Here is a 14,302-nt window from a genome sequence, read left to right as displayed (position 1 = left end):
CTAGGAAATGTATATTTTTATATCCATCTTTGAGATCATTATCATAAAAATTTGAAAATGTTTAGTACTTCTAATCAAAACCATCTCAAAAAAAAAAAACTAAAAGTTTCATGAAAAACACTTTGATATGTATGACATGTATTCTCATTAGGAGAATTGGAAGTAAATAAAAATTGACAACTCATCCAAGAGCTCCAAATAGTGTTGTTGAGTCCTGTTTTGACTAATTTTCATGCACTTTTGAAAATCTAATTTTTGTATTTTAAAAAATTCTACTTGAAACTTGTTTTAAACCTTCTATTCTATTATCTAATGATATTGATAAAGTCCCATATAATTTTGATATCATATACATATATTTCAAATATAGTGAAATACGACTTGAGCCACTTAAGTGGGTTGTAGCCACTTTTGCTGACAAATTACAGAACTAGTGTTAAGTATATAGGCTGCACATAAAATAGTCTCAAGTGTGGCAAAGCTTGACTCTTAATCGTGCATCATGCCATATCTCTAAGTGATTTGTTTTTCCTCTCAACTATGCCATTTTGTTAGATATATATCCCCCCCCCCCCCCAAAAAAAAATAGATAGAGAGTTTCCACTTTACATCTTGACAAGTTTTTAGCCATGCTAACAAACTTCTTGAAGCATAGAAAAATTTCCAACTTGGTTTTCAAACCATATACCCATGCGTGCCTAAAGCAGATACATCAATAATAGTCATGAAGTATAGGTGGTTGCAAAACTATGTTGTTTGCATTGGACCACAAACACCATTATGTACAAGACATGCTTTGCGAACAACTATTAGAGAACCACCTTTTGGAAATGAAGTACACTACATTTTACCTAGTATAGAACCTTCACAAATGTGTTTTCCAAGTCTGTCAAGAGTAGGTAATCAGCCAATACAATGTCTTCTTTAGCTTACAAACTTTGTTCTCAGAATGGGAGCCCTCAACCTTGGTGGGGGCCGAGCCACGTATACCTCCTCCTTGATGTCACCATTCGAGAACATTGATTTAACATCCATTTGGTAAAGTGGCAACTTCTTATGAGTGGCCACTACAAGTATTGTGTAAATAATCTGGCTTTGTACTTTTCTAAGCTTTCATTAGCCTTGTACTTTACCTTTTAGATCCACTTGGTGCCAATAATCTTTCTCTTTTCTGGTTGATCCACTAGCTCCCAAGTATCATTTTTCATTATATTATCATACTCAGTTTGCATAGTTGCTCTCGATGCTGGATCAATAAGTGCTTCCTCCAAGTTTACTAACTCCTTTAATTCTCTCGAAATCACAGCCATCAACTTAACAACCTTTGTGTAACTCTGATTGAAAATATAGACTGCAGTATTAATAGCTTTTCCCAAAGTTGATTAGCTCTTGCCCTTAAACATGCACCTTGCCATTTCCACAATGGTGCTGCTAAGATATATGAGACGTCATCAATTGACACTTAATCCCTTTGCTCTTGTAAAAGTCTTCAAATTCCTTTGAGTTGAACTCACTATCACCATCTATTCTAAACTTCTTCATACTTTGCCATGTTTCGTTCTCAACAAGTTTTAGCCATGCTTTAAACTTATCAACAACTTGATCCCTTTTATAAAGAAAGTACACTTACATCTTCCTATTGTAGTCATCCACAATCAACATAAAATAAGAAGATCCTCCCAAGGCTTGTATCGGCATTTTACCACATAAGTCAGCATGCACCAACTCTAAAGGAGCCTTCGCTCTGTTCTTACTTTCTTGTGGAAATGCCTTTCTCTATTGCTTGCCTATCATACAAGCTTCACATGGTTCTTTCATTTCAGTTACTAGCAGGTAGGTCAGCGACCATACCTTACTTATGCATCTCCTTGAACACTACAAAACCAACGTGATCAAATCTTTCATGCCAAAGTTTACATGTGCCCACACTAGGGAGGTGGCCGTCAGAGCACTTAGCTCGTACAAGTTGCTCCTTCTTTTTCCTTTGTTGGCAACTTTGCCAACACTGTCGATAATTTCTACATGTCTTGGTGAACCTCATGTCATGGCCAAGATTAGTTATAGAAGCAACTGATAGCAGATTTCTCTTAATCTCTAGAACATACAACACATTTGAAAGATTTTTTAGTTCACCATTTGCAACGACAAAGAAAATAGTACATATGCCCTTAGTAGATCATTTTGCATCATTCCCAACTATCATAGCGATGGATTCTTCTAGAGGCTTCATAGAACTATATAGACCTTTCTTGTTGGTCATGTGACGGGAGACACCACTATCCAATACCCATGAGTTAGTGCTAGATATTTCTTGTGTCGAGGAACACACTTTCTCAATGGTCACCATGAATAACTCCAACTTTACTTCAACCACATTGGCTATTTCCTTTCCTTTAGTCATCACAGTGCCATTCTCTTCATCTCCCTTCTTGATACAACAATCTACAATTGCATGCCCTTTCTTCTTGTAGTAGAAGCACTCTCCTCGATACTTTTTCTTACTACTCTTCTCTTTCTTGTCATTGTTGGTAGAGAAACCACCTTTACCTTTTGCATTAGCAAAGAATGCAGCATCTCCACTGTCACTACCTTCTCAAGCTTTAAGCCGCAACTTAGTAGTGCACAAAATTCCTCAAACATCAAAGCTTGGGGTCTCACCTATGTGTTTAGAGCAGTTACCAATCCATCAAACTTTGGTGGATAAATTCGAAGACACCTCCGAGCTAGCTCCTCACTAGTCTTTTGTATCCCAACGCTAGACATTTGGTAGCGTAGATTCTTGATCCGAGTGATAAATGCTTCAACTATCTCTCATTAAACAAACCTCTCTACTGCTAGTTGATTCTCCAAGTTTTGAAATGCGATATATGTTCTCAATAATCTCCCAAGCAGCTTTGTATATACTAGCCTTTTTAATATGCGAAATTAATGTCTTTTAGATGCATATAAATATCTAGTACAAGACCTTCATCTTTTTAATATCCACTCCTTATATGCTTTCTTTTATTTCTCCGTGGGCTCATAAGGAAGTTCAAGGCATATATCTTCACTTGTAATGAGGTCCCATTAACCACTATCACAAAATTGTCAAAAAATTACTGGCATGATAAGGCCCTTACTTATGAAACAAGCAAGTCTTATGCTTTGATTTGCAAGAAGACCTCGAGCTTAAGCAACCCCCATATTTCTAACAATCAAACATGAGCCAATCTAAAACCAAAGATAATCAAACCTTGTTATCATACATCATATCCAACCCCCTTTGGCTTCTCAAAATGCATTCAAAACGAGCTCAATAACTTCCAAATCCGAGCTACAATGGCTTTTAAATCCATGTAACTACTTTCAATTGAATTAGATGAGAATTTGTACATGATTTAATGGTAGAAAATAAGCTTTCAATTTGATATAAACCTTGGTTTATTGCACTCCTTAATCCAACCTTTCACTCTTGCACTCCCACTCTAATACCAATTGAAAAAAATCAATATAAACACACAATTAAAAAATTACACAAAATATGAAGGCTCAGGCTATATTATTATCGTCGTCGTCATCATCATCATCATTGTCCTTATTCTTATCTTTCTTCCATTGTCAACAATCTACACACACAATCTCTATAAAGTGATAGATATATTTTAACCTTTGTCTCTTTATACAACTCTCTTTTATTTATACATACATAAGATATAAACTTAACATGTGTCCTATTTCTCAACATATGATAGTAGTTGCCACAATTCATTTCCAAAAAGTTTATTAAAAGATTACATTTAGAGACCACTCATTTAGATAAGATGAATTTTGAATTTTAAGGAATTTGATATAATGATACATGAGAAATAAAAGAATTGAAAATAACTATGGATTTATACAAAAAAAAGCATGAAAACTCGAGTAGCTTTTTTATTGTCTTTCGATATTATTTGACATGACTTTAAATTTGATGGCAAAACCATCATAAAAAAGTTTTAAAAACCTAATAACTACAAATTTTAGTATAGATTTTAATAAAAAGCCTAAGTACTAGAAAATAAAAAAGATATCATCACATTAGGATGGACTTTTATTGCAACATGATTTCTATACAAATCAAGTTGCCCTTTGGTTTAACAAATGCACCTATAACTTTGGCTACACTCGTGAACAAAATTTTCATTACAAGATAGCAAAATCATCATTCCAAAGTTCTAAAAGCCCAAGCACTAACTTGCCTTTTGGGCCACAATCTATTTAGCAACTTTTATAGCTTTCAAGACAATGAAGCTCCATTCTTCAAAGGCAGCTTACGACTTTCTTCACAAGAGAGACTCAAGAGGTTTCAATGCAACTACAACCTGAGCCTTTATGCATACACAAGGCCTATTTATTGATCAAGTCATCCAACTTGGTCAATCCAAGCATCTGAGACCCCAATACAACTCCCAAAGACACTTCCACAAACAGATACAATAGATTATTACATGTACCAAAGCCAAGCCTTCTATGTCTCCATGAGATCATATCAACTGGAACTCTTTATTTGTCAGCTAGAGCTCTCTTTACTTATAGCCCTTAGTCTACTTGTATTGCTTATTACATTCCCATTTATTGTCCCTTTTTCAAACAATTGTATCGTCACACAAATGATTGTAACTCATGGTCTCATACGTCATTTTGGCCTTTTGCAAACATTAATATATCATTTCATCTCTCTCTCTCTCTCTCTCTCTCTCTCTCTCTCTCTCTCTCTCTCTCTCTCTCTCTCTCTCTCTCTCTCTCTCTCTCTCTCTCTCTCTCTCTCTCTCTCTCTCTCTCTCTCTCTCTCTCTCTCTCTCTCTCTCTCTCTCTCTCTCTCTCTCTAGCTGGAGTGCTGATACCATTACTGCTTTTATGTCGATAATATTGTACTTATATCTGACTCACCTGAGGGACTAAATAGACACTTGGATGCATTATGAGCTTTTTGCAAAGATAGAGATCTTAAGGTGAACCTTGGGAAAACTAAAGTTACGGTATTTAACACTTCAGCTGCTTGGGTGACAAGAGCTGAGCACCAATTTACTTTTGACGGAGAGCCAGTGGAGATGGTCAGGCAGTATGTTTATTTGGGGGTCACATTGAAGGGACCACAGTTCTCTTGAAGAGAGACATCAGAGGCTCGTTTGGCAAAAGCATATGCAGTCTTAGGTGCATTGGAGAGGCAATGTGCTCACATACAATTTCATGAGCCGCACACCAAACTGTGGCTTTTTGACACCCTGGTTACACCCACACCCCTATATGGGGCAGCTATTTGGGATCCGAGTCTCTTTCACACGAAGAGACAGCCTTTGGGAGACTAGGATGGACCAAAGAAGAAATACTATGACGGATGGGAGCATATGGAAAGACCATTGGTCATGATGATCTCACGCATGATACGAGCGAAGAGCTCGACCCCGCATGAGATTATTAGAGCTGAGTTGGGAGCATCACCCATGGTGGCTGAGGCCTTGGTTCAAGCAGTGACTTTCATACATAGACTATGGGAGCTCCCCCAAGATAGATACCCACGGCTAGCCCTGGCCTCTTCTAGACAACTAGCAGCAGACGGTGACAGACACTGTTGGTATGCTCAGATGAGTACATGGACGAGTCTACATGGGCTGCAGATTGACAGACTACCCCCCTTTGACTATAGCCTGGATTGCCCTACACTTGACCTAAGCCGATCAGAGCTAAACCATGTGATCAGAGCAGACATACTGAAGTTAGATACAGAGAAGACCTGGATCCGACCCCCCTCCCCCCATGGCACGAGGATGGCACACTACCAGACCCACTTCCTTCAGGTATCTGAGGATGGTTTCATCACCCGATCCAATTACATGGACACACAGCTGCCTCATGGACTACGCACAGTTATTGGTCAGATCCGCACCTCATCCCACCACCTGAGGATTGAGACAGGCAGATCGGAGGGTATACAAACAGAAGAACGCATATGCCCACTATACAACAGAGAGCCAAAGACACAAGAACACTACATCTACCGATGCACTGTATATTATGATATACGAGGTAGATACCACTGTCTGTTTCGAGAGGGTTTTGGATCCCTGAGACGGATCATGCAGTTTGAGGATCAGAGATGCTTGGGATTATTCCCCTTGGAGCTCCGAAGGCGCAGAGCAACAATTCTACGAAGTAGGAGGTCCCCACAGCTCGGCTCACATAGACAAAGAGCAGTCACTGACTTTTTCACTGATACACGACAGAGTATGGCAAATACCACTACTACTGCCACACAGCCTACAGGAGTACATCATCATTGGACCTCATCTTCTGTAGGTGTCCCTTTGGATAGAGCAGTGGCACTTAGCCGGTCTAGGCGCCCACGTCCACCTGGACGAAGGCCTAGACATCCACACCACAGACAAATTAAAGCCATCATTGAGCGCCACAAGAGACAGATGCCGAGACGCCTCAGCCATGCAGAGATACATCTCCCTAGAGAACAGACATATCATTGATGGAGAGTTTTCCTTTCTCTACTCTCACTTTCAGATCACTGACATGTTTCCCTTTTATAGGACACTATTTCATTTCCTTTTCAGTCTTATAGGCATGTTTTTCATCTTTTTTTCTCATTCCAGATGAGAAACACACCATCATTGTATGTACTGCTTTGGTCTCATAGGCCACATTGGCCTTTTAGAGACGTTAATACTCTCTCTCTCTCTCTCTCTCTCTCTCTCTCTCTCTCTCTCATTGTGGGGTAAATTTGCAATATGCTGTTCAGATTGTGCTTTTAGAGTGTCTTTGAATAGTTGCAAAGTTGTTTATTGCAGAACTATGAAAAAGTCCTACATTATATACCCTTTAATTTCCCATTTCCCAAAAATGGGACCTCCCCATTCCAAGTCCTAAATTACATAGCCTTTAATTCCCCATTTACCCAAAATGGGGCCTCCCCATTCCGATCGTATTCCCCGGCCATTCAATTCCATGTTTCTAATTCCATGTGGCTATGTTGCCAAAATAGTCAAGACCACCACTTGGATACAACTTTTCCACATATCCAACTTGAAACTTTTTGGCACATACCATCAACTATATGCAAGTATTACAGACCATCCTAGAGCCATAAAGTGGTATCAAGCAATATCAAGATCTTTCAACTTTCCTATATGGAGGATTTAAACAAAACTGCCATTTCTTTCAGCCCATTAGACACATTACACATGTAGAGTATGCAAATAAAATAGAATCCCCACTAAGCAAGGAGAAAGTTCCACAAGCAAGATAACTCACATAGCACCTATCGAATTGTACTATGATATAGCATTATGATGTAATCTAGACAGCTCTATCTAGTTTGTAGCATTTTCAATTAGCTTTTGCATCAGATACTATATTTAGCCACTTTACAATTTTTCTATCAAACAATCAAATCTGTTATGATCTTTAGACACCACAGATATAATGGGACGCCTTTAAGCTGGAACCTCAATCCTAATTCAACATTACGGGATATTGAATTAAGAGTCAAATCCCATCACCCTGCAATAAACATATGCCCTATGTATTGCATCTTGTTGCTGAGGGCCCCAACACTGGCTCGCTCCCTGAAGACTCTTGAGTAGAATCATCCACTCAATTTCCATAGAAAGAGGCATAAGCACATCATTATCTTGTCACATCGGACCCCACTGTGACTTACGACATTCCTGCCCTGCACTAGACTGATCCACTTGACTGCAATAGAAAGCAGTTAAGGCACATAAGTAGCCCACAGCAAACATATTTTAGTTCTCTAGGACAAACCAGATGTCAAAGCATTTCCCCATCTGAGCATCAACAATCGATTAAAAAAACCACTACGAGGCAACATCAAACTGAGCAAACTTGAGTAGCACCTGCACTGCTGGCTGTCACAAAATAAAAAGCAAGCAATGACCACAGACAAGACAAGTTGGTGCTAATACTTTGTGTACAGCCTCCCACATATGCATGCACTCACTCACCCTACCCACATTTCCTGGAAGACTTCAATATGCAAGTGAAAGGAGTAACAATACAAGGTCCAGATGCACACATGATTTAGATTGCATGCAAATCTAAAAGGGCCATCAACATCACAATAAAAGTCTGTTCATCAATCACTAATTTATAAAATAGTCGTAGCCAGTAGTTAGCACCTTCAATATGTATGCATGCTTTCCTCACAGGACTATGACAGTAGAAATATCTGAAACTTTTTAAATCCAGCATGAAATAATGATCCAGCGAAGTTTCCACAAACAACATATACCCTGTTAAGGCTCAACAAGTTGCCCCTTTGAAGGGGAATCGTGTAAATTTCTTTAGGACAGCCATAAAAAAGAACCATCTCCTGCACACAAAAGAAGTTTTAAATTCCACCCCTTCTATTATTTGATTTTAAAAGAGCTGTATCAATGAAATCATGAAATTGGATATCAATATAACCCTTCCTGATTTAGAGCTTACCAGGCTTGCCAGTGTGTACAAGCATGAAAATCTGAAACACCTGTCCAAATAGCAGAGCAACTGGATGATCTTGTATGCACCAAAATTTTGCAAGCTTCCAACGCAGTGCATTGACATATTCTTGTCAGAGACATTAACCAGGTAATAATTTTAACCACTACTTCACGGAAGCAGGGATCTCCTTTGTTAAGCATGAACAGCCATAATCCCACACTTGACTTCTCCAGTTCTCCTGCCTACACTGCATCACCTTACAGTCAGCTGGTTACATATAAACATAGTAAGCAGAGTAGAATGCTTTGTTAAATAGTTCAAATTAGGTTTCAACTTAGGAGTTGGCTCAGTCTTGGTTCTCAGTCTCTAGTCAGTTTCTAGACTTAGGTCACCATCAGTCACAGAAGCAACCACAACACACTTGAATCTTCAGTTCTCTAACTCATCTTCATGCAAATTTGATCTTCAAGGCCTGCTCCAGGGAGCTTCATGTGCAATTACATCCATGCCAATATAACATGAAGCTAATATATTTGCCAATATGCTTCTGGGGACTGAGTATGTGAAGAAGGATGTGCTTTAATGCAAGTGGACATTGAGATTGCCAAAGATTTTACATTGAGACACTGAACTTTATTGAGCAATTAATTCTCCAAAGTGGGTTTTGGACAAATATGACAGGAAATGTATATTGGATACATGAAATTGCAGAGGGCAGCATTAGCAAAGAGCTTTTAGAATGGTGGTCAGCCCCTATACACTGCTGGATGAGGGCATCGGAATGCAGTAGAACTCAAAGAATGCACGTCATGAAAGAGAGAATGGAGGAGACTGAATCTGCCCAGTATCCAGCCCAAAAAACAGCAGCAGCCTAGGCATGAATCCCAAGACTGGCTGAGCTGCTGCTAATGATGGTGAAATGCTGATCAGTCCAACCCACTGTCACATGGCAGGCTGGAAATGCACCACAAAACTGGAGAGAAAATGACCATGATCTGACTGGAAATGACCACCAACTGATGGACAGCACAATGCACATATGCATAACACGAACAAAGTGCCAAAGCTCCTCCGTCTCTGTCAAACTCTAATGAGCTCACTACCAGGAGATGACATGTATGAAAAACCAAATGCTAACACCCCCTCTCAGATCTTGGGAGTATCTACAAGCCTAGGAGGTGCATGTGATGAAGCATCGAAGACTATGGAAGAGGCACGACTTTGTTCAAGATACATCAGAGAATCATCAAATATGCTTTGGCATCATTTATGTCACAATCAAGGATTGCTTCCTCAAAAGTGTCCATCCCAAACAAATGGTAGAGAAGACAATTGTGGAGGATGAGGAGTCCATCCCAAAACGAGATACCATAATCGCTTCTATACAAACTAAGCTTTTTCATAACCGCAGTCCAAGTTAGATAGTCAAGGCCTTTGAACTTACCTTTCAGGAAAATAATAAATAATACACCTATCAAGATGAGATTCAATCCGACAATTTAGATTGTTTAATCGCTCGACTTAAAAGCATACCCAATCCATTAAAAAACAAGTTAGACCATTTAATCATTTGACTTAAGAGCATACCCAATCCATTAAAAGAGGCTTTTTTTAAAGAACAGATGCCATATAAAATGGTTTTCTGAAACAACCTGTGTAAGCGGGCTCAAAAACAACATCTATGGGGTCCATTTATGCATAGGGGACAGACAGACTTGAAATATGACCAACTATTTGATCAATTAAAAGTATTTGGTCAACAAATAAAAGAACGTACTAAGGTCTATCAATCAAAGGAGCCATTGAATGACAAAATGAAGGTAGAACTACAGTAATGGGTATGAGAGAGTACCTATCGCACTTATGGTCAATATGTCCAATGCATTAAAGGTTTAACAGTTCAAAACAAATACAAGCAATACATTAAAGTGAAGAGATTGTAGCAAAAATACAACAAGCAAACATGCAAACCCTATCTTACACAAAAATATGAAGCAGATTTACCATGGGCTGGATAACGCAATGACGATGAGCTGATAAGCAAGCTCGACAGGGTTATGATCAATGATGCGACAGTTGTAGAAGTCCAATCAAAAGGTTGACAAGCTGAGAATCAATGAGATAGCACTAGTACATGTGAAGGAGAAGATAGATGAAGCTGAATAGGCTGAAAATGCAGGTCATGAACCAATCACAGGGTGTAGAACAAGTCAGGCAGCCCACATGATAACAGTTTGCAGCTAAACGCAGAGTGATACAGCATGTACAGCAGGTTGCCCAACCTGAATGAGTGTCACCCAGCTGACATGGAGACTAACAGCAGCCAACTGCAGAGAACAGCAGCACCTTGACCAGAACTGAGGAAACGCAACCTGTAGCGGATCTGTCACAGCGTAAGCGGCAGCCAGAAGCACACCAGAACCAAAACTTGGTGGTCTGATACCATCTGAGAATGAGATAAGCAAGCAGAAGCAATAGAAACAACTGCTGCACATTGAAAGAGATGAATAAGAAAGCAAGAATACATGAACTCAATGTATGGGGAAACATGCCATGGAATCAGGCATCAAAGCATGAGAAGATACTATAACCATAGTATCCCGAAACGTTGTTTCGGCACCTCCGAAGCGGACCGGCTGTTTCAGAGCGGAACGGAAACGGCAGACCGCCATTTCGCGATCCTGAGGCCCGTTTCGGTGCTGGTTTTCCAATGCGCGGATTCGTCATTTGGGTCCGGTCAGCGCATTCACGAATCACTCCAGCTCCCGAGAGTCTCCAGCTCCTGTCTCTTGAATGATGAGTCCTCCTCCTCCAGCTCTTGCCGCCGCCGCCTCCTCCTCCTCCTCCTCTTCTTCTCCTCTTCTTCCCATAATCCATTACCTTCTTCTTCTTCTTCTTCTTCTTCTTCCCATAATCCATTACCTAAAGGCTAATCATCATATCATGGCGCCGGATCCATATTGGAGGCACGTCACTCCAATCAAGGGATACGAGGGCTCTAGCGGATCAAAGAAGTGGCAGTGCAACTATTGTGGATTGGAGAAATTGGGGAGCGTAACGCGCGTGAAAGACCACTTGGCATGCGTTCCCAACAAAGACATCGAGCCTTGCACAAATGTGCCGGTAGAAGAAACGGTAAGTCTCCATCTTTGGCGCCGAAAGCATATGGGTATTGAGTTAGAAGAGGATGAATCCTCTCATCCAACACCACATCGAGCTAATGAAGCACATGTGGAGCAAGGAGAGGCTAGTGGGCCTAGTGGCGCTAGCCAAATTGGAGGTGCCAATAGCCCATCAAAAAAAAGTGCATCTATATCCGTATCAGATTCAAGTGCAAAATGGATCTCGTTGCCATCTTCTAGTGGTGGACAAAAGGGCTCCTTGCATGGTGCAAGTGTCCATGCAGGACTTCAGAGGCATGCAATTGTGGAGACAACTAGAAAACTCACACGCTTATTTATTCGGTGTGCTCTCTCTTTCAATGTGGCCACTATACATCAATGGAAAAAGACAATCAGGGCAGTAAGCCGCATAGGGTGTGAGTGGAAAGGCCCATCCGCAGATGCATTATACACACGGGAGCTTTGAAAGGAAAAAGCATCCATAGAGGCTCAATTGGATCCCTTGAAGGAGACATGGGTGAAATATGGATACACAATATTATGCAATGGATGGTCAGATATGCACCGAAGGAATGCTTACAATGTTTTGGTGTCTTCATGTAAAGGCACCATGTTCATTAAGGACATCAATGCCTCTACGTCAAGTCTTACCATCACAGGAGCTTTCATTTGGGAGCACATGCGACAAGTCATCATAGACGTAGGAGTCCAAAATGTGGTGCATGTGGTAACAAATAATGGAAGCAATTGTCTCTATGGGACGTATGCTTGAGGAGGAGTTTCCTAGCATAGTATGGACTCTATGTGCATTCCATTGCCTTGACTTACTTATTGAAGATATTGGGCAAATATCTTGGGTGGATGACATTTTCAAAACGACAACAAGCATGGTAAGATTTGTGAAGAAGAGGCTATCCGTCACAAGCATGTTTCGAGCCGATAGCACACTTGAGCTATTAAAGCCCTCTAGCACTAGATTTGCTTATATGTTTATTGTATTGGAGAGGTTGATACCAAAAGAGAATCATGAAGGAGTCATTTTTTGTACTTAGGTAACAGGTTCTATAATCTATTGCCCACTCAAATATTGATTTTGCAAAAACAAGGAGTCGTTTTTGGTACCTAGGTAATAGATTCTATAATCTATACCAAAAAGGTTGCATAATACCTAGGTTGATACCAAAAAAACACATGGGCCGTGTTTCACACCAAAAAGAGAAACAAGCTCACAACTGCTCAGCTGGAGCATTTAGTGTTTTGCCATTGCAATCTCCAACTTCTTGAGAGGACCGCTCTGTCCCTAAGCCTTCACATGTAAATTAGTAATGATTAGTACTATGTATAATTAACTTTTTAACCTCGAGTCCTTGACACTTGACATTGCTAATTGGCTTACAAGTTGGATTTTAAATTGTGATATGTATGAATATTGAACATGTTGAATCTTCTCTCATATGATATATTGTATGAAGTCGGATTGTAAATTGTGATACGTATGAATATTGAACATGTTGAATCTTCTCTCATATGATATATCTTTGTCTCGTTTACCTTTACAAGTGAATGTTAACAAGATTGATATGGAGAAGGTGCGAGTGACATCCCATAGATAGCACAAGAGTAGCGGAATATCTACTCCATACTCTATGAGAAGCTATCGGCACTGGTGCATGAGACTCGTGCACGGAGAAGAGTTAAAGTGAGGGCCACACTTGGTCGTGCATCACAGGCAGAGTCAGAGCCAAAGTCTGAGGCTGAGGCTGCGGCTACTTCATCAACTTCTCGATCCAGGTCTTCAGAGTCGGACGAGGAGATGGTGCACAAATCCTCAAAAGTCCGGATGAGTCATGAGTCATGACTCGTGAGTCGTGATATACAAGAGTCAGTTTAGCAGTGCAGAGTTCAAAGTCCAGACTACAGTTGCCAATTGTTCATTGATGTTTATACTTATAGCCTCACTCGATTTTAGAGTTTTAACAAATTATTCACATGACATAGTTACATGCATCATTGTATCTTGATTTCACTATTAGGCATTTTGATTCTTGTTCCATTGTTCTTGATGTCAGTCTTCAGTGTTCATTGCTCTTTAGATCATAGATTATTCATGAGTCATAAATTTTAATTTATTTTGTCGCCTTAAGTTTTGAAATTTGAGTCTTAATTATGTTAAGCTATCTTAAGTTTCAACCATTGAGTCCTCAGTCTTGAGTCTTGACTTCTCAATCTTCAAAGTTCACTCATGAGTTGTGACATGACATGTGTAATGAATCATGATTTCAATCATATGACATGAAGACTTAAAGTTTTATATGAAATTTGGGTACACATTGTTGTACGCATTGATATATTTACATGCCCACATATTACTGTATTTATTTTAGTGTACAAACCGAAACGTTGTTTCTCCGTTTCCAAAATTTGGCCGAAACTCTGGTTTTTTCTGTTTCCATTTCCCCCATTTCCGAAACTCCCCCATACTATGATATAAATATGAGCTATGGCGGACCACCAGAATGTCTCCAGTCTCCCTCTCTCTTCTGCAGGATGCAAGCATGCAATGAATAACACAATGAATGGAAAGGAGACATGTATATATAGGCCAAGAAACAAGGTCTAACACAACCAAGCCCGCCACAAATAGGCGGCCCAATCTGCCACTCGAGCACCCTTCCAAATGCACAAATGCAACCCATAAAACACATGAAATA

The 14,302-nt window shown here is 39.9% G+C and overlaps 1 protein-coding gene across 7 annotated transcripts in view; it reads right to left on the bottom strand.

Moving 5' to 3' along the window:
• Nucleotides 1-7,307: 7,307 nt before the first annotated feature.
• Nucleotides 7,308-14,302, bottom strand: part of LOC148040960 (uncharacterized) — a 40,755-nt gene continuing 33,760 nt past the window's right edge. For 3 of the 7 annotated variants that reach the window (XM_087675152.1, XM_087675144.1, XM_087675157.1), the window contains exons 5-6: nt 8,476-8,716; nt 7,750-8,359 (exon numbers count right to left, since the gene is read on the bottom strand). The gene's annotated coding sequence lies outside the window, so the exon portion shown is untranslated. Of the gene's footprint in view, nt 7,723-7,749; nt 8,360-8,475; nt 8,717-13,725; nt 14,132-14,302 lie in introns of those variants that run through there. The other 4 variants (XM_087675174.1, XM_087675183.1, XM_087675166.1 and 1 more) reach the window with 4 other exon arrangements.

This window comes from Lygodium microphyllum, chromosome 1, assembly GCF_053477565.2.
Source record: "Lygodium microphyllum isolate KBCC chromosome 1, Lygodium_microphyllum_v1.1.10, whole genome shotgun sequence".
Taxonomy (NCBI): domain Eukaryota; kingdom Viridiplantae; phylum Streptophyta; class Polypodiopsida; order Schizaeales; family Lygodiaceae; genus Lygodium; species Lygodium microphyllum.
The sequence above is the reverse complement of the archived record's forward strand: the minus strand, read 5'-3'. Positions and strand labels throughout refer to the sequence as shown.